This window comes from Pteropus alecto, unplaced genomic scaffold (genome assembly GCF_000325575.1).
Source record: "Pteropus alecto unplaced genomic scaffold, ASM32557v1 scaffold103, whole genome shotgun sequence".
Taxonomy (NCBI): domain Eukaryota; kingdom Metazoa; phylum Chordata; class Mammalia; order Chiroptera; family Pteropodidae; genus Pteropus; species Pteropus alecto.
Genome location: NW_006436288.1, coordinates 11,142,584 through 11,167,618, shown reverse-complemented (window position 1 = coordinate 11,167,618; position 25,035 = coordinate 11,142,584). Strand labels below are relative to the sequence as shown.

The window sequence follows — 25,035 nt, the reverse complement described above, 5'->3', positions numbered from 1 at the left end:
TCAGGTTGCAATTTTAAGTCATTTACCATAATATACATCTAAGCACTCGGTGTTAACCAGATGGGTATTGTTAAGCAATCCTTGGTATCAAATTAAATTTTGTTGAAACACTGCCATTCCCAAAAGATGCCTTTTTCTGCCCTGCTCAATTTTGTGAGACAGAAGGTTTATCCTTAGCAACAGCTGCTTGTAAACTGCCTCTTCAATTCGTTATTTAAATAACACATAATTCAGAAAGTATTCTAGTTATTCAGTTTAAAAGACCTGGAAGAGGGAAGAAAAGTAGGAACCATTTGATCGGTGGCTGCAGCCAGCTCCATGTTCTAACAGAGGACACCAGAAAATGTTCTCCAAGGGACGGAGAATTACTAAGGGGATCAAATGCTGGCTAGCAATATAAAAGATGTGAATGGCACCCCCTGGAGTTGTCCCTGATTTTAAGGCTCAAAGTGATCAGTGAACTTTCTTAGGGACCTTTTCCTTATCATTGCCCATAAACTTTGTAGACAAGAATTATTTTTTATTTAATTCATAGGTTACCAATCCATAGGAAATTAACTTCCCTTAGAGAGTTAGCCACAGAACACGAAAGCCGCTGACTGAGAACTCATCAGGCACCAAGGCCTTTTCCAACAGGTGTCATAACAGCTTATCGGTCCCATAATATGTTGGGCACTCTTAGCATCTGCATTCTTGCAGAAAACGATATTTGGCACTCTTGGTTTCTGCAGGGCATGTCAAGTAGATGGGTTACCTAGCAGGGCTGCCAAAGGCCTGTTAAGAGAGCAAAGGGGGCACCCTATCTGTGAGCCAGAAAGGGCTGCAGAATGCAGCACAGCAGGGCACAAAACAGCATTCATGCACAGGCCTGATGAGCACAATCCCCAACCCAGCTGGACTGAATGATGACAGAGGCAGCATTGTTAAAGGCCCGCAGGAGAGATCAGACTTGTCAGTCACCAATTTGAAGAAATAGCACTCTCTTCATATCACTGTAAGCCCAAGTTCATCTTTATTTTCTATTGCCCCCTACACTCCTCCACTCAGGGCAGTGAACAGAGTCACGCCACAGGATATCAAGTTCAGTGTTACCAAATAGCCTTGAACCACAATATCTGAAAAGCAGCTTTTTCCCCTTTGAGACATGGACTTGGAATCACCCCTCTAGAATCCCACTTGGAGTACAGTGGGCTGAAATATGAATGCATTTTTTCTCTCCCATCCTCAGCCCCATCTGTCCCTTAGTCTCAACCTCGATGTTCCATTGCATAGCTGGGCCTCTCTCTGCTCTAGGAATCCCTTCAATAAACCTACACACAGTGTCAGTGTTCCTGACTACAGTTCAGGAAGGCTCAGCTAGACACTGGCTCTGGGATTATTGCAGCGAAAGGGCATCTTGACCCCCCAAAACCTACCGCTGCTCAATTCTCTTCAATAACAATAAGTCTCTCTTTTCAAAAGATGTGGAAGAAAAATATCCACAATACTTTCCCTTCGAAATGCAAACTTCAGGTGATCAGAATATAAAATATGGCATCTATATCAATTCGCTGATAACTGAAGTCAGACTAACAAATTCGACATTTGGTGATAGGCCCCCTGGTGAATTAGTCATTTAAAAAAAAAAAAATAGGTGTGTTAGAATTCATTAGAAATGTTTGAGTCAAGAGAGATTTAGAGCCCGAGATATTTGCCAATATCTAACCCACGCCATCAGATAAGGAAACTGGGGGTTAGAGGTTCCTAGTGGGCCAAACACATGCCTGGAACACAGTCTGCTACTTGGCAATTAGGATCCTATATTCTGCAGCCTCTTTCAGACTCTTCTAATATCTCTGTCCACTTATCGATGACAGGTTATCAAAATTTTCAAGGACAAAAAACCTATTCATTTAAAAATATTCTGCTTTATTTCTAGATGGCAGCTCGACACACAATCTTCACATCATTTAGCAACACAGTAACTTGAATTAAAAATCACTAATTCTGTAAAAACAGAAAAATGAAAAGCCAAGCAGTTGAACTGCCACAGAAACAGGCCTGGCCATGTGTGAGAGCAGATGGGGCTCGCAGGGCCTAAGAAGGCAAGACATAACATAAAAGTTGTAGAAAGAATACTTAGTCGCTCATCTGACTTAAATTACACAATGACATCAAAAAGGTGTTTGGGTTTTTTATCCTATTTTTTGGATTTACAAGTCCTTCCATACAGCCATCTTTCTAGTTCTCAAATAATTGTCTAATTTATAATAATTCTTTTGAATCATGTCAATTGCTCTTTGGAAATGGAAAGGATGTAAATTATAAATAAAGCTGTTTCTTATAACTACTGCCAAGTTAGAAAGGTGTACCAGCAGAGGCCTGTAACCTAGGGTAACCATGATTATTTGTAGCATCAGAGTGGCTGGGGATGGAAAGATGGACATTCTTCTCCTGGTCTGGGTGTCACCCCCTTTGGGATTTCTTCCTGACCCCAGGGGTGGAACACAAGCTTTAAAATCAGACAGGAATGGAGTAGCATACAGCCTTTACTATTTACTACAGTTCACTAAGTAAAAAGTTTTTTTCACTTTAATATCACAGAAATTAGAATATTTTACAATTAATGGCATCTTACATTCACTTGTGTATTTATCTCTAATCTTGCGCAAGTTATTTAATTTCTGTAAAACTGGTGATAGTACCCTCCTCTCCTAGAGCTGCATGCAGTAAGGCACAAATAACATAATCAGGCAAACCTATCACACACTACCATTACATTCTGCACCCTTATGTGTGTCCTGTGTATAGGAGATGCTTAGGAGGCAAATACTATTTGTATGTTTTTAATGGAGCAACCCATTATCCATGGAAATTTAAAAATAGCATGTGGACCCTTCCAAGCTAATGTGTATGGATGTCCCTGCTGGAGCAGCCTATAGAAAAGATCAGGGGCTTCAAGTACAGGAACTGTCAGGAGGGGCAATGTGTGGACACACTCAGTGCCCTTCACAAGGACCTGCAGCTGCTTTAAGCAACCCACCCAGAGCCTTGGATCTTGGATTACCATCCAGTTCCTACACGAGGCCATTTACAGAGTCAACCTCCCTGCTGAGACTGAGCTCAGGTTCAAAGTTTAGATGGTGGAGCCAGAGAGTATAGGAGGTTGCTTGTTACAAATCCAGTTATAGCTCTCGGCATATAATAACGGTTGCCCAGTTTTGAGCACTTCATTATACTCCGCTAAACCCTTCACTATAACCCTATGAAATATGACCAACCTCATCAGCATTCCTGGTTTTATGAGGCCCAGCATTTAAGTCACACCTTAATCAGTGGCAGAATTCTGCCTGGTTCCAAAGCCTGTGTCTTTCACCACTGTGTCCTCTCTCAGAGAGGTTGTGAAAAATCAGCTTGAGAAGGAAGCGTAGATTTCTCACACTTCAAGGTCTCACCTTCAAAAGAGCCAAACAGCATTCTCCTGAGAAGTGTGTCAGATCCTCCTGTTCCAGGTAAATGGAGGCAAAAGTGGGTAGGCAGATATGGCAGTTCTGTATGGAGTGAGTGTTTCAGTGAGTTCCAAGCCCAGCTGGCACTGCCTGTGTCCCCAGACCCTGGCCAGCCCTAACAGGCAATGTTTTTGATTTGACCTTTTCCCATTTCTCTTGTTCATGATTTATTTCCCACAGCTCCAGGCAATACCCTGCAGATTACTTCTGGTTTTTCCTTTTCTTGATAGGCTTTCTCCATCTTTTTCTTTTATTTTTTTTAAAAAAATCTGGTTCTTCAAAAGCTTCTCTCCTTTTAACAATTTCTCTTTACACAGTTCTGCACTTCCTGGCCAAGAAACTCTATTCATCCTTCACAGATGTTAGTCACAATGAAGAGTCATAGTTGAAGTTTCTTCATCTGAACTTTCCAGAACACCAATGACTAATGCACATGTGCAAGCACATCAGAAAGATAGAAAAGCCAGAGGAAGACTTTCCTTGTCCCCAATTAGGATGTCTGCTCCTGGCACGATCAGATCACCTGAGACTCTAAGGTCACACGGAAAAAGATCGCCCAAGTGGAGAGTTCAAGACAGCAAAGCGCACATGTTTGATGGTCTCACTTTCAGCCTTTCCTCTACAGCAGAGTCTATGCTACATGAATTCCCTTCTCATCTGCCATCTCCTATTTCCAGACAATACAATAAACCAGCTGACAGATTATCTACTTCACACGCAATCACCAAATCATCACCTCTCTCCACAAGGTTCAGATAGGTGTGTTTTTAATATAAAACCTATCGCCATGGCAGCTGGAGTTGTCTGGTTTCTGCATAAGGAACAAGTGACCTATTAATCTCTCCCTTGGTGGAAACAGGTTAGTAACATCTTCTGTGACTTGGCATTACAGAGCTCCTGGGTGGCAAAGCAGATCAAGGCAAAGACCATAAGGGTTGTGTAGGACTTTGTGGGAAATGAAATCCATTGGTCAGAACACACATTCCATCTCCTTTGCTGTACGCCAGGCCCACATCATCAGAATTCCCTACCTCCAGTCCCCCACGACACACTCAAGCTGTTGAGATGATGGGTCAGCAGAACACACTGTCTCCTTCAATTACTAGAAGATAAAAAAAAATTAAGAACCATAGATATGAGTTAATCTGCAGTTGGGAAAGACATTATGTATGACTTTGGCCATGTTTACTCATGCCACAAACCATGCCAGACAGTTTCAGACATTTGCGGAATACAACTATCTTTTATAAGTGCCAAAAAACTGATTCATTTATTCAAAGCATATTAACTTGTCCTTTGGCAGTATAACTCCTAAATCGTTATGCTCAACCATGACTAAAATACCATATCAGGTGATTGAAACTTCCATAGATGCTATACTCTCCCATATTTGCCCTCCATCCCTAGGATCCTCTGGAAAATTCTGAGTTTGATGGCTTGTGTGCCATACCTGCTTGCCTACCTTCTGTGGTGGTGACCCACCACGTCTATAAACTCAACATGAGTTAAATATCCCAGAAACAACTGCATGTATATATATGTAATTAATATTCTAAACATGCAACAATTCATGCTTGGGAAAAATTATTCGATTATGGTCATCCATTTCACAGGGATAGAAGCTGGCCCCTGCTACATCATAATCAGGTATAAATATTATCCAAGTACCTCATAAACTTTTGAGAGGCTAAAGATCTGTTTGATTTATCATTAACAAAGGGGTATGACCTCTTCCTTCAGTGTTGCTAAGGGATCCAAACTTTCTAACTTTCAGGAAAAGGGACTTACCATACACTGGGATTTGGGTGCTACCTTATTGTTTGTTGCTTTTTTAAGGGGTTAAGTTCTTTGGGACAGGGTAGTTGACACAGGTGTGTTCCACCCAGACCCAATTTTTGAGGGTCAATGCGCACATCCCTGGCTGCTGATGGCTCACAGGGAAAGTCCTCAGCTAACTGCAGGACACTGCTTCACCCGAAGTTATGCCCCCAGAAGGGGTTGCTATCTACCAACAACTAGGATTCAGGGATACAAAGGTCTAGCCCCTTGCCTCAACTGCGGACAACTCAGAAGGGCCATCCCAGCTCCAGAGCTCCCCATAAGGAAAGCTGAGACCTCAGATGCAAGCACATCGCTGTTCAGCTTCTCCTCTGCCCAACCCCCACCACCCTCTTTTCCTCACCCCTAAAATCCTTCAGTACCCAACTCCCAGTCTCAGTGTGCTTCCAGCAAACCCAGTCAAACACAGGCAGTTTTCCAAGTGCAGAAAGTTATTTTTTAAATTGTTCTGAGGAAGTTACAGGCCCCAGAGGGACACGTTCTATCAGAAGTCCTATGAAGGCCAAAAACAGTCTTTGAAAAATACTGTGATTCAGTTTAAAAATTACAAACTTTTGATAATCTATCCAGATCACTTTCTGAACATCAACCCAATACAGTCAACAGGAACAGGAGTTAAATGATGTCCCAAAGTTTCTCAGTTTCACAAATAAGGGAGGTGAGACATCGCCAGGCTAGTGATTTACACATCACAACATCATGTGGCATTGAAAACTGATATCAGAGGACGGGATGCCAGATCTGGGGTTTCCAACCTTAACCATTAGAGTATGCCCCTCTACGCCTAAGATATACATGCTTTATGACCTCAAAGCCTAGCAAATCTTTATTCTAAAGCTATTGGAAAGTAACAGTCCTATACCTAAATACGAAAATGAGTCCTGAACACTTTTTTTTCCCAACGTTTCACACTTTTAATAACAGGGAACAGTTCCTGGAACTGAGAGATTATTGATGACTTTGTAGTATTTACTATACCCTCAGGAAAGCGGCTGGCAGACAGGCCTGAGCAGAAATCAAGAGCTACTACTACCGTGTTGCCCAGGACATAGCCCCATCTTCTAAAAAATTTCGAGGAACTACCTAGTAGTCATCTAAGCTCTAGTCAATTTTAGGGCCTGGGGATGGGTTAGGGATTTCATAGGACTATGAGTCAGAAGAAAAGCAGGTACTTGCATAGCGTCTATATCTTATTACCAGAGGTTGGGGTTCAGAATGTTAAAAATGTAGATAATGTACTTTATATAAAAAAACTCAACTTAAAATCATACTACTGCTTAATGTCTTATAGCTTTTTACACTTTGTCTCATTTGACCCTCACAGCCCTTCCTGTGAGGGCTAGGCTGGTATTATTATCTCAATTGTGTGACTGATTAAGTGACTTGCATAGCATCACACAACTGATCATGTTAGGATCAGACTGTCAGATTCTTGGTTCAGGGTTCTTTCCTATAAAATTCTGCCAATTTGCAATTTTTCTATCTATTTCTCCAGGTTTGTGTGCAAAGCCCCAAAACTTTGTCTCCTTCCTTCTCCTTTTCTGGCTCCCGCCTTCATACTCCAGATCTATATTTGATAGGAACAAGGGCCACAAACCACGATCAAAGGTGCCCCTATCTCCCTGTCTTCCTCCCTCCCTCTCTCTCTCTCCCAGTGACTCAAAACAATCCAGACTCTGTTAATATAGACCACAACTTATGAAGTTGTGGCTGACGAGAGGCTAAGGGCATCAAGTTTTACGACTACGAGTATTCAATATCTGTGACAAACCTAGCTCATGTCAGTCACATACACCAGGGAGGGTAGGGAGCTTTAAACAGCTCACTGATTTCTTAGACCCAGTCATTGTTCTTAGGAAAAGCCTTTCACCCTGGTCAGTAGTTTTTGCTACTGTTATCTGAAGCACTCGGTGGGTTTCACTCTTGCCAAGTTGGCATTCCATTTCTGCAATGAGAAAAGGCATGGACAGAAGAGATCAGATGGGGATTTTCATGGTTTCAGTAACAGAAGCAAGCATCTCTCTGCCTGAGGTGGATGCATTACAGCTTGTAGGAGTGTTAATGAGAGCTAATTACTCCATTTACTCCATAAGTCAACCAGCCAGCAACAAGAAATGCCCGGTAAAACTTGCTGGGTTCTCAGGCTTTGTTTCGAAAGGCTGTTGCCAAAATGATTTGGCTGAAGTGATGGGTATAGAGCTGCTCGACTGGATTGTTATCTCAGGATCACAAAACATAGACTTTAGTCCTTTGTATCCTGTAAATCAATAGTCAACTCAGCACCAATTTTATTCTTCCAGACTTAATCTACTCTCTTTATCATTATCACTACCACCTCTGCCCTCAAATATCCAGGTTGGCTGTAAATTTAAAAATCAAACAACAGGCCTGGAATTTTAGGAAAACAATTGCCTACTGACCATTAAACTGGGTGTGGCATTTTACAATGCCCTACACTCAGTTTGCAATAGTCACAAGATTTGGCCAACAGTTTACTTACTTTGATCCTTGAACTCTAGACAGAAGAAGGAATTTAGAAACCATGTAAATTTCACTTAGTGATATTTAACTGTATTCATGTTTTATGCAAAGCACATATTCATATGGCATGAAGTATATAAAAATGCAACTAATTTATGAATGTATATAAATTATATTTTAAAAGGCTTTCCCATCCTTGTCTCTCCATTCCTACCAAAGGGTTGGGGGAGGTGAAAAACCATAGGCAGCAGATTTAAATTTCCTACAATAGGATCGAGGTTAGTTATTAACCCAATAAAGCCCCGTCCACATTAACCTTTCCCATATTTCAATTTACTAAGATAATATCTTGTTGAAAATACAACCCTGGCTTCGGGGACAAAAAAAGAAGGTCCATGACATATCTTAAAGAAGATTCCTAAAAGGCGTTATCTTTAACTCCATAGAAACAAAACTCTACTAGATTATGATATAATTCAAAGATAACAGCATTTATAATTACTTGTCTCAATTTAATAAAATGGAAAAGTCTGAGTAAACATATAGTAGAAGTTAAATTGCAAGGCAACTTTCATATTGAAATTCTGTAGACAGAAATAATATCAATGGAGTTCTTTTTATGTGGCTAACGAGGTCTAGCATAAGACCCATCAAATCTAACCCAACTTGTATGTGGTATAAAGAAAACAAAAATTTACTCCTACAACTTTCCTCCTGAGTTAATTAACAACTTTGTCTTTTCTCATGATTTTCTACAACCTTTTTGTTGTTGTTGTTAAAGACTGTTCTGTTACCTGAATGTTTATGATACATTGACAAGTAACAACTCCATAAATGATGCCAAAAATCTTAACTACCTCTAAAAAAATGACTGGGTTATTTCTCTTCCAAAGAGCTGTCTGTGCTTTTTACACAAACACACAGACAAAATGTTTTATTTTAGCTGTGAGAACAGTCCTAAGCTCAGGATCATCACAAAATTCTCCAAGCAGAAGGATTTTAGAGAAGCAGGTGACATCCACGACAGGAAAGAAAAACTACTGAACAGGAAAATAAGAAGGTCAGATAAAAAAATATTTCTTACACTTAAATATACATGATATTTACTAAAATTTCACAAGTCTAAGAGGATTTACCAGTTATTCTACAATTTTTAAACAAAAAAGAACTAGTATTTTCAGCTTTGAAACTAGGAAACAATCGTTACTGAGCTCCTACAATGAACAAGTACTGTGCAAGGCATCTTGACTATATTATCTCAATTTAATCTTTCCAGTATTCTTACAAGGTAGACACTGTTGTTCTCATCTTACAGATGAGAAAATTGGGCTCAGGTTGGGAAAGTAACAAAGTCACGATGTTAAAACATGACTACGTTGGGATTCCATCCAAGATATGTCTGCCTGCAAAACCTAAAACGTTTGCTGCTACCCTCTGCCCAATAGCACCACCAAGAAATTACAACCAAAAACTACAATGATAGAATTATTTCATAAGTAGAGAGGATCAGCTCTGGAGTCAGGCACTCTAGATTTTAATTATGCGTCTACTGAGTGATGGTTTCCTTCAAATTAATGGAGATGAAAATAATATTTAACCTCATAAGGTTGAGGTGAAAAGTTTATAAAAAGGCTTCAGTGAAAGGGCTTTGCAAAACAGATAAGCACTAGTTGTTATTGTTACCTCCCTATTCAACCTTCTTGGCTAAAGCAGCAGGAGAACTGCAACATGGCTGTGAGCTTGTGAGTCCACCCACCCATCCACCCTTGACCAGGCTGAGCAAGACAGAGGCTGAAGCCCAAAAGAAAAAACATAAGGGATGAGGACTGGAGGGGACTTGGCCACAGTCTCTGCTCAGTCTACCTTCTCATGCACTAAACAACTTTTTAAAAATGTAGGAGAACAGCTGCTTGTCTCAGATATTGGGGCTCTTTGGGAATCTATGGAAGGTCCTTACCCTCAATAAGCTCATTTCCACCCTGAGGGAAAGTAAATACAAAACAAAACCAAAGGAGCCTCGGCCAAAAAAGCCTCATTCTTCATCCTTTTTCCTTTTTCATCATTTCCCCTTATTCATTCTCATTCTCTCTCTCTCTCTCTCTCTCTCTCTCTCTCTCTCTCCTCTGCTCAGAGACCTAGCCTTCTCCCTGCCCCCCACCAATACTCAGCAACCCCAGAGGCAGCAAAAGACAGTAACCTGAACCTGACTAATGGTCACATAGTCCAGACCTCTGGGAGGCTGAAGATGACATCTTGACCTAAGGTCATTAGGAAACTCTATAGTGGTCACTTTCGGATAGAATTTTAAGCACTAATGACACAGTATATTGACTTCCAGAGCAGAAAGCATTCATTTCAGTATAGACAAAAGAAAGTTGAATACCCCAGGTGGAAAAAGACAATCAATACCTTTAAGTATATAAAATACATAAAAAATTTAAACTTTCACATGACATGACTAAAAACAAAATTAAAAGAAACAAAAAAAAATTAGAAAAAAAAACTAGGTGAAAATATTTGCAGTAATTATGAGAGAGGGTTAATAAAGGCAAATAAGTGAAATACATAAATTAGAATTTATGATAAATAAGAAAAATACTAATACCCAATAGATAAAATAGGCAAAGTACATAGTTTGTTAAATAGGAAATGTAGCCAATATTCATATAAACATGTTTGATTTCATTAATATAAAAGAAAAACAAAATAGTCATAGAAAATCATCGAATATTATTAAAATGAGATTAGAACTCTGCTACTGGCAGCAAAAATTAGTAGAAACTTTTAGCAATTGACAGCAATATTGATCGAGATGTCCATACACATCCACACCCTTGGTTCTACTTCTGATCATCCATTGTAAAGATAAGAATAATATACAGAAAATGTTGGCTGCATAAAGATACTCATCAAATATTGAAAACAGGCTATATGTTCTGCAGTGGGGTTAAATAAATCATGAAATACCGATAGATAGAATATTTTACAGCCCTTAGAAAAAATGTTTACAGATATTACAGTAGTATGGGGAAGGCAAATAAAATAGGTTAAGAAAAAAAAAGGACACAAAATAATATACTCAGAATATTTCAAATATAGAAAAAATGTATGAATGAAAAAAGAGAAAAGAAACAGAATAGTACTGTGTGGTAGAATTACTGAAGACATTTTTTTAACTGTCTTTCTGGTTTTTTCTCTACTACTCAAATCTTCATATATTACTTTTAGAATAACAAAAATTTGAATAATCTCAACTGCAAATCTACAATAAACAATAGATGGAAATCCAACAGCTCTCTAAGCCACTCTCACAAATACCAAACACTGTGCAACAGGCAAGTGAAGTAGTAAACAAGGGGAAAGGTGGCTTTGTTTTAAATCTAGGGCTAGAAAAACATTAGTTTCTTGATATAAAAACAAAAAACTTCATGTCCCCTTATCAAAACATTTTTTTTTTTTAATTCACTAACCAAAACATTCTCTACCTGATTTAAACCCACACACCAAAATTATCTCCACAGAACAAACTAGCTAATAAGCAAGCAGGAAGTTTACCAGGAACACCCTAAAAATTAATAATGGTTTTTACAGCTCTGATAAATCCATGCCAGCTCATGTTAGTACACAGTGTAACACACAATCTCAATGAGTCTGTCGTCACTTCTAAATAGGAAAGCATGAAATACTTAGCATAAGGCTCTTACTTGGCAAGTATCACAGATGCTGCTGAAATTAAGCCTTTTGGGGTTCGCCCTCTCGAAAGCAGATTTTACAATCTTCAAGCTGGTTTTCTTAGAGTAACAGTTAACTAGGCCAAACTCATTGCATTCATTATCTTATTTCATCTTCACAACCCTATAAGGCAGGGGTTCTCAACTTTGGCACTATTGACTGTTTGAGTTGGGTAATCCTTTGTTATAGGGGGCTGTCCTGTGTATTGTAGGTTGTCCAGCAACCCTGTATTGTACTCACTAAATGTCAGTTTTCCCTCAACCCCGAGTTGTGACACCCAAAAATATTTCCTGACGTTGGCAAATGACCCATCCAGGGCTAAATCACCCCAGTCGAAAATCATCCTACTATAAAAGTATGTACTATTATTGGTCTCATTTTACAATTAAGGAAACTGAGACACCGCTATAGGCGCATCTAACTCCAAAGCTCAATATCTAACACTCTTTATTGTAATTGTGCACAGGTAGGAGGCAAATCTTATAGTATAAATGATACACACCCATCTTTTCTACTTGAGTCTCCTTCGCATACCCAGAGCCTCATCTAGGCCTCAATACATATCGATCGAGTGAACCATTACTCTCATCATATACACATAATTGAGTCCCTGCTGGGTAACAGGGCTTTGCAACAAAAGCACAGTCGTAGCTTTCCATAAGTTTATAATCTATTTGAAGAAATATGACATAGGCAAAGATAGTCCATTTAGAGTGTCAATTTTGGGAAAAACTCTTGTTTCCTCATCTGCAAAATGGAAGTACCGCTAGTGCTGCCCTCATAATTCACTGAGATAGTGCAAGCAAAGTTCCTTTCCCAAAGTACAATTTCAAAGACCAACGACATACAAAACGCATGGCAATAAATAGGCACAGGCGTTGGAAGAATCATAGCATCCTGGAATCACTGGGCTGGAAGTAATCTTCAAAAATGGCCTGAACTCAGCGCCGACTTGGTACTGAGCATTTAAAAATCCACAAATTCCATTACCCGCTTCCAGCGGAGTTTGTGGGCTGAGCTCTGACGGAGGCTCTCATCTCAGCAAAGGTTTCCTGAACTGCTTTAAGAGGGCCTGGAGGAAAAAGGAGGGTTTAAGCAAAGAGCAGAACAAAATAGAAAGTAAAAAGGTTGAGAGGATGGACTTAAAGCACTCCGGGGGTACAGAGCCTTGTCTGAGCACAGAGGACAAGGAAAGACAAACCTGGAGAAAGAGGTCAAGCTAAGAAGTAGTCACCAAGTGACCTCAGGGTGACCAATGGTGACACTGGCCAAGTGAGACTTAAGAAATATTTCTCCTAAAACAGCAACCAAGGGCTGCTGCAAAGCATACGATCAATTTACATTAGGAAGGTGGAGAACTTTTCAGACTAAAAGATCAGCATTAGAATTGCTTCACAGCATTCCCTAAAAACAACAGGCAGATACTGGCTTTAAATTTACATAAGTGAAAGCGATTTTGCCAGAAAAGAGTCAATCTGCCAGAAAAGAGTCAATCTGCCCTAAAAGCAAACCCAAATTTTTTGTCCCCCAAGTCCACAAGTACCCCTTCCTGTTCTCTAGGATACCAGCCCAGCACAAGGAAACAAGAGCCAGAGTAGCCAGATCTTCTCTTTGTAAAATCTGAATTTCAATAGGTGAAATCGCCCGATCTTTAAGTATTGGCTTAAATTTCTTAAAATACATGCTGCGTAGGTCAAACCAAACTTTCCTTCATTCAGTCTGCACACTAGGACTCCGCTGTAAGCTACAGTTCACGGGAGGTCAAAAAAAGCTTTGCAGCAGGCAAGGTGGCCTCACACCAAAGTTTAATTTGAAAGATTTGTCTGGCCATGAGGTGTAGAATACAGGGATAAAACTAACTGCAGGGGTTCCAGGAAGAAGACAATTACAGGGTCTACATCAGAGATGACAGGGATGTGACCCAAGGCTATGGTAGAGGCAATGGAGTTAATAAAAAATATTTGAAAGGCAAAAATGATGGCCAAAAGAAGGTCCCCTAGGATACCAGACACAAACCTGCTCGATTGCAAACTTTGATAACGAAGGTGAGTCTTTAAGACTAGAGGAAAACTCAGTCTTAAAAGTTAGCTCTTCTGAGAACAGGGCCACCTTCACGGATTAGTGACTTTGTAATCACACAGAACCCCATGCTCAGAAAGGCTCCACAGTTGGTTTAATGCTCTGCTGTCATCATCTTGAGATTCTTAAGAATTTTAACTTTGAACTTGTGTCTGTGAATGAGGTCTGATGGGAAAATGAGCACACCTGTGAGCAGAGGCGATCCCATTTAACATATGTAGCCACACCATTCCTTGCAGCCCCATTCATATTATAGCGTTTGCAATGCCTCATGAGCTTCTATGGATCGTGATGCGTAGGAGTTCAGCAAGACTAATTCAAATAAATGTGTTACAAATACAACTGAGTGAGCAGGTGAATGGGTGCTGACAGCTCCAAGAAGCCATGCTTTCCATTTGAACCAGAAATTGCTGTGCATGCAGAAACAAGGCAATGTCTTTCTAAGAAACACAAACAACCAAGGAATCCTATCATATCCTCTTACTCCTGTCATCTCCCTGTATGAGCCACAATCTTGTGCTGAAAATGATGGCACAGAATGAAAAGGTAGAGAAACTCATACTCCTTTTTCCTGTCAGTCGTCCCTTATACCAGTCCTTCCTTCTATAAACCAAAGACTGAGAATATGCACAAATCAAGAAATAAAATAAAAGTAATGAGTCAGTTTTGTGCAATGGTTCTACTGTTTTGGTAATAACAATATACCTATCCATAGCAAATTACAAAATAAGAAGTGTGTGATTTCAGAAATTCTGCATACAAGTGAAAAGCTCTTATATTTGCATTTAAAACTGGCATTGGACAATATAAACAGTAAAATTCATGCTAATAATTTTTTCTTCACTTAATATGACATTTCTCAGTAAATCAATACCATGATGAGTCAAGCAGACAAAAAGAGAAAGGTTTTAATGTCAGTATCTTTACTTTTTTTTTTTTTTTTTAACGCCTGCGGTACCTGGTATTTCTAGGTAGCCTCCCATTCAAGTACTAACCAGGCCCGACCCTGCTTAGCTTCTAAGATCAAACGAGATTGGGCTCATTCAGGGTGGCATGGCCATAGACTGTTAGTATCTTTAATGGCACTTTTTTCCTGCTTTCTGAACAAGGAGCCAGACACACATTTTCATTTTACACTGGGCTCCACAATTATGTAGCTGGCCCCATGGAGAACCATTAAACTCAAGAATATAATGCCTATCTAAATATGCTACACACACTTGAATAAGTTTTTACAGATGTCTTTCAAAGAAACCCTTAAGAGACCCAGCTATGGATTGATGGAAGTGGTGCTGATTTTAGTACCAGGCAGTTAATTACTGAATTGCTTCAGTCCTTTTCTTCCATGGCCCTAATGTCATCACAACAAATCTGCCGAAACATCTCAACCCAACGTCTTTCTAACCAAAGATCTCTCTAGAAATAATTAGTTGAACTGAAGACTAAAGAAAAACTTACCAGCAGTAGCATTTAATGCAGAAGTCTCTGCTGGGCCACTCTCTTCCTTAAAATATTCCTGGGGCTTTGGTGGTTCGGTTAGAACCAAACCCAGACCGTGTTCCAGAACAGGCTGTTTCTCACCATTCAGAGTGCTCGGGTTTTCCCTGAGAACTGGTTCTGCAAACCATTAAATCTGGTTGTCTAAAGATTCCTCCTTTATATACAGTCAGGTATTCCTTTGTCTCATTTCATTCTCCTCTTCCTTTTTCTATGGCTACTTTCCACCTCAAAAAAATTAATTTCCTGCCTGGAGACACATCCTGGCAAATGTGTCAGTTTGTGTTGTTCAGATGAGACACTTCTGCCAGTCTTTCAAATTTTTCCTCTGTACCAATAACCCCAAGGGCCAGCCTCGCAGGAGCCTGAGTTACTTGTCTATGAATTCCGTCTCACTGACTCCCATTAAACTGAAAAAAAAAATGCAGACTGCCTAAGGTAAACTTATTTATGTCTTCCAATCACATTTTTTTCCATTTTCCCCTATCCTTTCTTCCACCCCATGTGAAGAAGGGCTCTTACGCATTTCAAGGGTTAACCTGCCACTCTCCACTCTTGATTTTGAATCTATCCCTGTCCTTCTCCCTCAGACTTTGCACCCATCCACTCTCACCTTTCTTTCAGATCACTCTTTCTACATGTACCTGCCTCAAACCCAAGCTATGATAGCATGGCTCTCCTTGTTCAATTCCTTGAAAGATTGAGCTAACGAGGCCATCTATAATTCTTCATCTGCCATGTATTTCTCAAATTTTTGGCACTCTGGATGTCACCTCTACTGGGCTACTGAAACTGATCTCCAAGTTCACAAATGAGCTGGCGGCTGGACTTGGGCAGTTTCTCAGACCCGTTCTTGTAATAGGTCTGCAGCACTGGATGGCACGGAATATCCGCTTCTGTTGAGTGTGCTTCTTCCCTTTGCCACAATCATCTTCCACTTCTCTGGTCACTCCTGCTCTATCTCCTGTAATAACTTTGCTTTGGCCTGACCATATCTGAATGTCAAGAGTTCCCTGAAGGCTATATGCAGTAAGTCCTCACTTAACGTCGTCAGCAGGTTCTTGGAAACTGCAACTTTAAGTAATATGACATAAGGAAACCAATTTTACCACAGGTTAATTGATATAAACAAGAGTTAAATTCCTATGGCTTATTTCTGGTCACAAAACATCACTTAACTAAATGAAGACCTAAACACTTCGAATATTAAACACTGAAATAAATGTGAGCTATACATACATTGAGGAAAGATCAATAAAAACAAGCAAGATCATTATTTTCCAATCCACTTACTCCAGTTCAGAGTCCAGGTGGCTAGAGCCTGTTCCAGCAGCTCAGGGCGCCAGGCAGGAACCAACCCTGGACAGGACACGCTTCCATCTCAGGGCACACTCATACACACCCACACTCAGGCTGGGACAATGTGGACACACTAGTTCACCTCATGTGCACATCTTTGCGATGTGGGAGGAAACCAGAGTACCAGAGAAAACCCACACAGACATGGAGAGAACATACAAACTCCACACAGACAGTGACCCTGGCTGGGAAGCAACTTTTTTGCCCTCAAAGTTGTAACAAAATGTTATTTAGGACCTGCTGTACTTACTTTTTATTCTACATCCTCTTCTTTGGCAAGTTCACCTACTCTCATTATTTATGGACATGATCCATCAATCTAGGGTTTTGCCTAAACTCCAAACCTAAATTTCTAATTCTTAACATTGTCATGTGGATAAGATCAATCAGTTATTTAATAGCTTTTAACATGCCAAGTGCAGAACTAAGCCAGAGGCAGAAATATGAAGAGGCTGAGGATGGTGACTCTGGAGACTATACCTACCTGCATTTAAATCCTGAGTCCAACACCTACAATCCGTGCGACCTGGGAAACTCAATTAGCTTCTCTGTGCCTCAGATTCTGCATCTATAATATAGAAATAATAATAACAGTACTTTTTCTTAGGGCTGATATAGGGATTAAATCTAAGTTAAAATATGTAAGGTGTTTAGAACTGTGCATGGTACAGACCAAGTGCTATGAAAGCATTAGCTATTATTATTGGTTATTCTCCTAAAACCCTGAGACAAGTACTATTATTTTATCCCTTTGCACACTGAGAAAACACAGGGAGGTTATTGTGGGTCATGATAGAATCTCAAACTCTAGCTGTTCAAATCGTAATTCATCATGTTTCCCAATAAAATTCAACTTTTGCTTGTGTGCCTTTCTTGATTAAGGATGTTCTATCCATCCCCACTACCTCTGCCACATATACCCCAGCTAACTCTCACATCCTAGTTCCAGAGTCATCTTTATAAAATAATAGTTCTCATATCCCGCCCAACCTTACACCCAAAAAATCTCATTTTAAAGCATAATCTCATCACTCTCTTTAAAACCCTCTAAGATCTGGCTCCAGTATATCTTACCTGTTTTAATAATATTGATCTTTCTATCTCACTATATTCTGCATTCTGTTCCAAACCCAAGTTTGCTCATCTCCCTGCACTATCTCCTCAAAATCTCCTACTCAGCCTTCAAAAGCCATTCAAATCGCACCTCCTCTAGTGGGACCCCACTAAACTCAATCCTTTGCTCAAGTGACTAATCTAGTTCACAGCAAGATCTCCCTCCACCTACCTCCAAAGGCCCAACAAACTGATTTTTTAAACTTTAATACATTTTATATTTCAAGAATAATGCATGACTGTTGTAAAACAGACATTAATATGCTGTTAAAAAAAACAACTAAAGCCCCTTTCATCTCCCCTGCCATCCTAATCCCATCCCTCACAAATCACCCCATTTAGCAATTTTTCATGCACCGACAAATATAAACTATGTACGTGTGCCTGGTTGCTTTTTTCTTAAAATATTTATCACAGACATCTATATAAATCAGTATATTTTTGCAACTTTTTAACAGCTAAATCGTATTCTAAATCTGTCTTTTATTACAATTATATAAAAGGATCATCCCCTTTCTGCCCCATCTCCTGCATATGAATATTCTCAAGGGTAAATATCATCTCTGTTTGTCCTTACATCTCCAAGAGGACCTCCTACCAAAGCCAAGAATTGCTTAACAAATGTTCAATGAAATACTAACAGCATCTGTCATCAACAGTGCTCATTGTGTGTTAAGAAAACAGCTGTTAGTGCTCCACATATATTAGCATATTTAATTCTCATAACCACCCAAATATTCCCATTTCAGAGAAGGCAAAATCACACAGCTAGTAAGGACAAAAGATTCTAATCTACATTTGTCTGACTCTGGAGCCCACTCCCTTCATCCCTATGCCATATCTAAAAACTTTTCATAGAGACATCCTTTGCTTTTTCAGCCAAAGTTGGAGAACAGAAGAGCTCCAAGTATTCTGGTTTAGGCAGGTGAGACTGAGGACAAGAGATGGTTGCAGCTTTAAAGCTAACCTACCATTGAGCCATTTAATCAATGTTTACTAGAAGTTGAATTACTAGCCTCCTCCTCTTCAGGTTCCCCACTACACTCTCCTTCAATAACAGCTGCCACCATTTGTTGAAAAATCTGTCATTATTATTTATATTAGTAATTTCTAATTATTTCTAAGTCTGACAAAAATGCTATGAGATAAAAATCAGTACCACCATTTTACAGAGGAGAAAACTGAGACCCAGAGAAGTTGAATCACTTGCCAATATTAGACTTAATAAACAGCAAAGCCTGGATGCAGGTTGAGGGTCTGTAGGACTCCAAAGTCCAACTCCCCACCCACCCCCCGCTTTTTTTTGTCATACAGAATGCTGCCTTTTAATTCTTAGAGAAAAGATGAACTATGACTTTTTAAAAATTTAAACTCAGTTAAGATCACATTTGACCTCACTTCTGTGGTTTAACCAAATTTTCTTTTTCTCACAAAAAGTCAAGCGATGGGCAGAAGAGGTCTGGTACGGCAGTTTCAGAATGCCATAAGCTTCTCAGCCCGCTTACCCCTCAAGTTTCTTGTCTTTGGGCACAAAATGGCTTCTCCACTTAGAAAACAGCATCCATGTTCCAGGGAGGAAGAAGTACAAAGAACAAAAGGCCTAACAAGTGGATGCCTCGAGGTCATCCCCTTATAAGAGCTTTCGGAGGGAGCCCCATCCAGCTACTTACATCTCATTGCCCAGGCCTATGTCCCTTAGACACCCCGCAACTGCAAGAGATTCTGGAAAATCAAGTTTTTTGTTTTTTAACGGGCCAGGTTGGCCAAACGAACGAAACGGCTTCTGCTGTTGTGAAGAAGGAGGTGGAATGAGTATGAGTTGAGCATCTAGCTGTGTCTGCCCCACAGGGTGATATAAGAGTGCAAGTCATCCTAGAGAATCAAGGTCCCCTGCAGAGAGAAAAGCAATAAAAGAACCTTAAGTCTGTGTTGAAAAGCCCTCTTGGTTGTGCAAAGTCACACACTGATGGGGGTGGAAGCTAAAGAATGTGAAAATTTTACAAAAGCATCCAAGCAGCTGATCCTGAGGAAAAACGGAGTCCCAGGTGACTTCACACAAATCATCCCGGCAGACTCACAGGTTCAACCAGAGTGTTTCCTCCGAGTTGTCACTGTTTTCCTTCCTCCCACTCACTCACCTCCCATGGTTAATGTACATGAGAACCTGCAAGTTCATTCGACTCTCCTATCACTCACAAGATAAAAGTAGAGCATGTTCAAATTCTGGTTCAAACAAAACAAAATTCTCTACTATGTGTTGTTATGAGAAGCAACATCTTTAGAAAAAAATACACATTGCAGGGACATTATTTAGGAAACTGCAGTCACACAATCAAGTTATATTAAGAAAGTAGGGATGGAGTTTTAGCCTTGTTTGCACTTTCTTCCAGATAAATTCAATAAACTTTCCTAATGAAAATCTTATACAACTTTGTGGTGGCAAGATGACATTTGTGTAAAGTATTGTAAATGAAGAAGGGTGACAGAAAACCAGCAAAAGGACTTCTGTGAGTTAGATCCTAGGCACAGAAATATAAGATAACGTAGGCATATTCAATGATATGGTACAGTAATACATTCATAGCATGGAAAAGTTAATATACTTCCCAATGTGCCCACCCGCTTCTTTCCAAGAACTGCCCTGCTTGCCTAAAGAATTTGGCCACTAATTTATGAATGGACTTGCCACTGAAAACAGCATCCTTAGTCTCTCCTTGACCAGGTAAAATTACGTTTTCCCTTGTTAACAAAGACATACACACTAGGAATGAGCATATCTGCTCCCTTGAACATGCATCTATTTTTACGTCAAATGCTTGATTTCCTTAAACGAGAGGTGAAAATACCCAGCCTTACTCTGGAGTTCATAGGGAGTCCATGAAACCTATGGCCAGGTCCAAATACTATAGTACTTCATCTTCTTCCTCCATGATCTATATTTGAGACATGAGCCTTTGCCAGAATGACTGCTATTCAATGCAATTAGAGTTTGTAAAAATTCCTTCAAGTTATGGACATTTTTAGGTGCACCACTGTACAGAAACCACTAAATGATCTTTCTATTCTGAACTCATTCCACTTGCCAACAGAAACAAGGATGTGTGTGTGGCCCAGTCAAAATGTGAATCACACCAAGTTCCAGGAAGACATACAACCAAAGTTCAATCACAAACTGTGATGACACACCCATCTGGACCACTGACTCCAAACCTGTATTTCACAAATAGAAGCTCTTCAAAGGGTACAGGCTGGTACACATTTCACTCAGACCCTTTTCTCCCCTCAACACTGCTTAACAGGTCTACAAACCGAAAACTCCTGGAAGTGCCCATGTTTTAAATCTAAAATCCAGTTGTTTAATGTTCTAGATCCTTCAAAATGGGGAAAAAAGATTGAAGTAAAAGAAATCCTCACCACTTGGCTTTTTGAAACATTAACAACTAACACCAAGCTGGCATCAATAATGACTAAATTTAAAATGAAGAGTATACAAGAAATAGAAGGGTCTTTGTATTTTGTAGGGAGGGTTAATTCAGTTTAGTTTTTTAATCCATTAGCTCTACTTAATAAAGCATCACTCTTTGTGGTAGTGATATATGTGACAAAAGCTGTAGGCTTTTTGCCTAGCAAAAAGGTTCTGACATGCACTGCAATGAATTTGAGAAACAAATGATATAATATACTACAGATGCAAGAAACTGCACAAGCCCTGAGCAATTTTTGGATAGTGTCAACTTTGGGACAGTTTGATAACTGATTTAATTATGAAATTATCAGCCTTTAGTAGAAGGGAAATGCTGGCTGGAGGACAGACTCCTTGCTTCCTGCATCTCCAGGCAACACACAGCTTCCCTAACCTTAACGCTTTGGATCTCACACTTAAACTCATCTGTTTGACCATGGCTAAAATAATAATCATCATCATGGGTCCCTGAAAGATTCACAATGGGCTGCTCAACTTTATTTTTCTCAACTTCAGAACGAATATGACTTTCTAGAGAAATTTCTGGAAATAAAAAAGTCATCACAATGCAATATCTCTTGCCTATGTTTTTACCTTGAATCAACATTTCTTTTTTCAGTATGTGTGCTGCCAAAGCGAGCACGAAGCAATGTTTCTTTAATAAAGAATCAAGACAAAGATCCAAATGTGAATGTATATTCATTCATTAATTCACTCATTCACTCATTGTTTTGAAAAGGCAATTCAAATCAGGCCAAAAACATGTAATATCTTTGAAAAGACAGAATGATGAATGAGATCTCTTAGTTAACAATTTAAAAATGTGTTATTTGGGTTATAGGTACTTTTAAAAATGAGAAATGAAACTCAAAAAGCTAATTTTAATGTAATGAATTACTAATATAATCAAATTATCTACAAAAATGAAAATATTTCATGAATATGAAAGACAAGTTTTAAAAAGAGGTGAGCTAGTCATTAACTGAGGGAAAAAATGACCTTGTTCTGATTTATCTCATGCTGGTACAGTGAGTGACAAAAAGACTACATAAACAGTAAACAAACTCTCACTCACTGAACTAGTTTCCCAAAAAATGGCTATGATGCCCTTGAAATTATGTACTATTGATCTGGAACTACAGTGTGCCCTGGATTTCTAGTCAACATTTGTCCACAAAGGCCAGATTATCTTTTATTTTTTAAGAAGCTATATGAACTATGATAGTTGCTGGTCAAAGGTAATTTAACCAAAACCTAAGCCTGCCTTTCTCAATAACAAATATCTTTATTAAAGTTTTGTCCTTTAAAAGTACCGTGTTTTACTATACCACATCTGCCTCATAAACACAGACCGAGAATGAGAAATACTGGTTAAAACTAAGTATGTAAAATTACTATATGTAACATTACTGTTATTACTCAAAAAACTGTTAATGAAATTTAAAGCTTTGGCATATTCAAGTCCCTAAGCCAGGACTAGTTTCTTGGAAAGAAAGCATAAATCTGAATTCGGCGCACCAGGATAACATCCTAAAGATATTCTTTACTTGACTGGTTTTTGCAACTCCATCTCTGAGTATTACAAACTGCAGTTTGAACACTCCATCAGCCAATGCTCCAGTGATTTCATATCAGCGCACAGGAATTCCACATCACCTCCTTCTCTTTCCTACTGGAAAACACAGTGTTTTACATGCTTCCTATAGAGCATAAATAGAAAAAACTTGTCCACCATTATTTCAGAGCCATTAGATAATTTCTGTTCCGGAGTCCAAAACACAAACCAAAATTAAAATGTTCTGACCTTTCTAGTAACGCACACCTTCCCTTTGCAAAAAGCCTGCTCTTTATCCACCCTGTGCTAATTAATTTTTTCAGGAATTAAGAACAAACAATACAGACCCAGGTGGTTTTATAAACAACAGCAAACAAAATACTTCTTTCTAGCTCTAGCTCTCTTTCTAGCTTGTCATCTGGTCAGAAAGATAGAGAACCCCATCTGTGAAGTCCTATATCTCAACACTTTCTGATGGGTTTATTAGATGTAAGGCTGTGGCTTCTTTCCTCATCTCTTGGAAAAGCCCTTTCTTTCAGGCACCGGGGATGCAGCTTTTGACTCACAGGAAGTCCACGAAGTCCACACGAATTTCCTCCAGACCTGGCAAGAGAAGGATCCTCACTGTGAGGGACAGTGGTAAATGAAAAGAGAAACCTGACTCAGGAGTCTGAGCCCATACATGTTTTTCCTTCTCCAAAAGAAAGAGCCTGAAGCACTGATAACTGAGGATTCTGAATCATTCTGTGGAGTTATTTTTCTCCCCTTGAAAAATCAATCACAACTAGTTTGTGACCTGGGCACACAAAATCTCCAACCAGAAAAAAAGAACAGGTTTGAAACAAGAAATAAACAAAATTCAGAATTCTATACTCTCAGTTCTCAAAATATCTTTCCCTCCCAACAGGCAATTGCTTTCCCTAATTACTAAAGTTGGACTCTAAATCAAATTCTCATTCTATTGCTCCCTGAACTTCTTATTGAAAGGAAAGATTTGTTTTGGTCCCACATGTTGAGAAATGCCTGTTCCTATAATTATGAGTTTGTATGTCATGCCTTCTGCCACATTTCTCTGTTAAAACGCCCTTCTCTAAAAATGATCCCTGAAAACACAACTACCAGCCCTCATCCTTTTCTCAAGCAGCCACAGAACACAGATCTGAAGATTCTCAGCAGCCTTCCTAACGCCTCCAGATCAAAGTTGACAACGAAAGGGATTCTCGCTTAAAATTTAAGAGTGAAAAAGAATTGGAAGTTAGAAGTGTGCCCCCAAGAGACTAGCTTTCCCACAAGCTCAAGTGAATTTCTCACATCCTGACTGGACTATATAAAAAGATTTTTTATGCTGATATATAAGGACAGCAGTTATATTCTTTCATTTAAATCAATATGTAATATGCCACACAGGAACTAAAAAGATACAGAACTTTAGTTCTCTCTCAAAGAGCATCATTTCTGAGTCAATTTTTCATAAATTTTGTGACATTGTTGAATATACAGAACTTTAGTTCTCTCTCAAAGAGCATCATTTTTGAGTCGATTTTTCATAAATTGTGTGACATTGTTGAATAACACCCCCCACCCATCGACCCCCATCTCTCTCACTCTCTCTCTCTCTCTCTCTCTCACACACACACACACACACACACACACACGGGTTCTCAAGCATTATTGGGAGACCAGGGTGCAGAGGGTCTAATGACACAGACAAGACTTTACATGTCCATCCCCTGGTGGTATTGGGAGCCCCAGGAGTTAAGCCCTACCCCCACCCCGAAGAGTCCGTTCCCACTGGGAAACAGGAGTGAGTTGGAAAAGGAAACCGACCCGGGAAAAAGGAGGAGCAGCTGCAACACTCAGCTGCAACCATACAACGGTGCCACTTCCCTCCGGTCTCCGAGAGGAGTCAAACGCCCTTACCTGGGGGGTGGAAGCCGCCAGCACCAGTTCCAAAAGTTCTAGTTCACCTTCCGTCGGAGTTCAAAGCCCCGGCACTCTGGCCCCGCCGCAGGCTAGCAGACCTGAAGGCAGTCCCGTCCTGCTCCCGCCGTCCCCACCCTCTGGGCCCTACACCATGTCAGGAATCCGGGCAGGCACCGAGCTTGGAGCTGACATCACTCCCAGTTCCAGGTACCTCCCCCTCCCACTGCGGCCCTCTCTCCTCCCTCCCTGCAGGAATCAGCCAAAGAGAGTTCGCAAGGGGGAGGGGTCCGCAGCGCCCTGGCTCCCGCTGATTGGGCGCGGGGACAGCCACTCAGAGGAGTCAACTAATTTTATACATTCCTCGCTGAGCCAGACTGGAGCTGGAAGTGGGTGTTGATGGAAAAAAAAAAAAAAAGGAAAAAAATGCTGCCTTTCCTGCTATCTCTAAGGAAAGGGGCTGTATGGTGAAGAACCTTGCGGGTTGTGTTTTAAACTTTTCTTGGCAG

At 39.9% G+C, this 25,035-nt stretch overlaps 1 protein-coding gene and 1 pseudogene across 12 annotated transcripts in view; both read right to left on the bottom strand.

Moving 5' to 3' along the window:
- PPFIBP1 (PPFIA binding protein 1) overlaps nt 1-24,745 on the bottom strand; it is a 148,971-nt gene extending 124,226 nt beyond the window's left edge. For 2 of the 12 annotated variants that reach the window (XM_025047410.1, XM_025047401.1), the window contains exons 1-2: nt 24,527-24,745; nt 16,960-17,043 (exon numbers count right to left, since the gene is read on the bottom strand). The gene's annotated coding sequence lies outside the window, so the exon portion shown is untranslated. Of the gene's footprint in view, nt 1-4,519; nt 4,591-16,959; nt 17,044-23,172; nt 23,210-24,526 lie in introns of all 12 variants that reach the window. The other 10 variants (XM_025047402.1, XM_025047408.1, XM_025047405.1 and 7 more) reach the window with 9 other exon arrangements.
- Nucleotides 14,566-14,684, bottom strand: LOC112480347 (annotated as a pseudogene).
- Nucleotides 24,746-25,035: the final 290 nt, after the last annotated feature.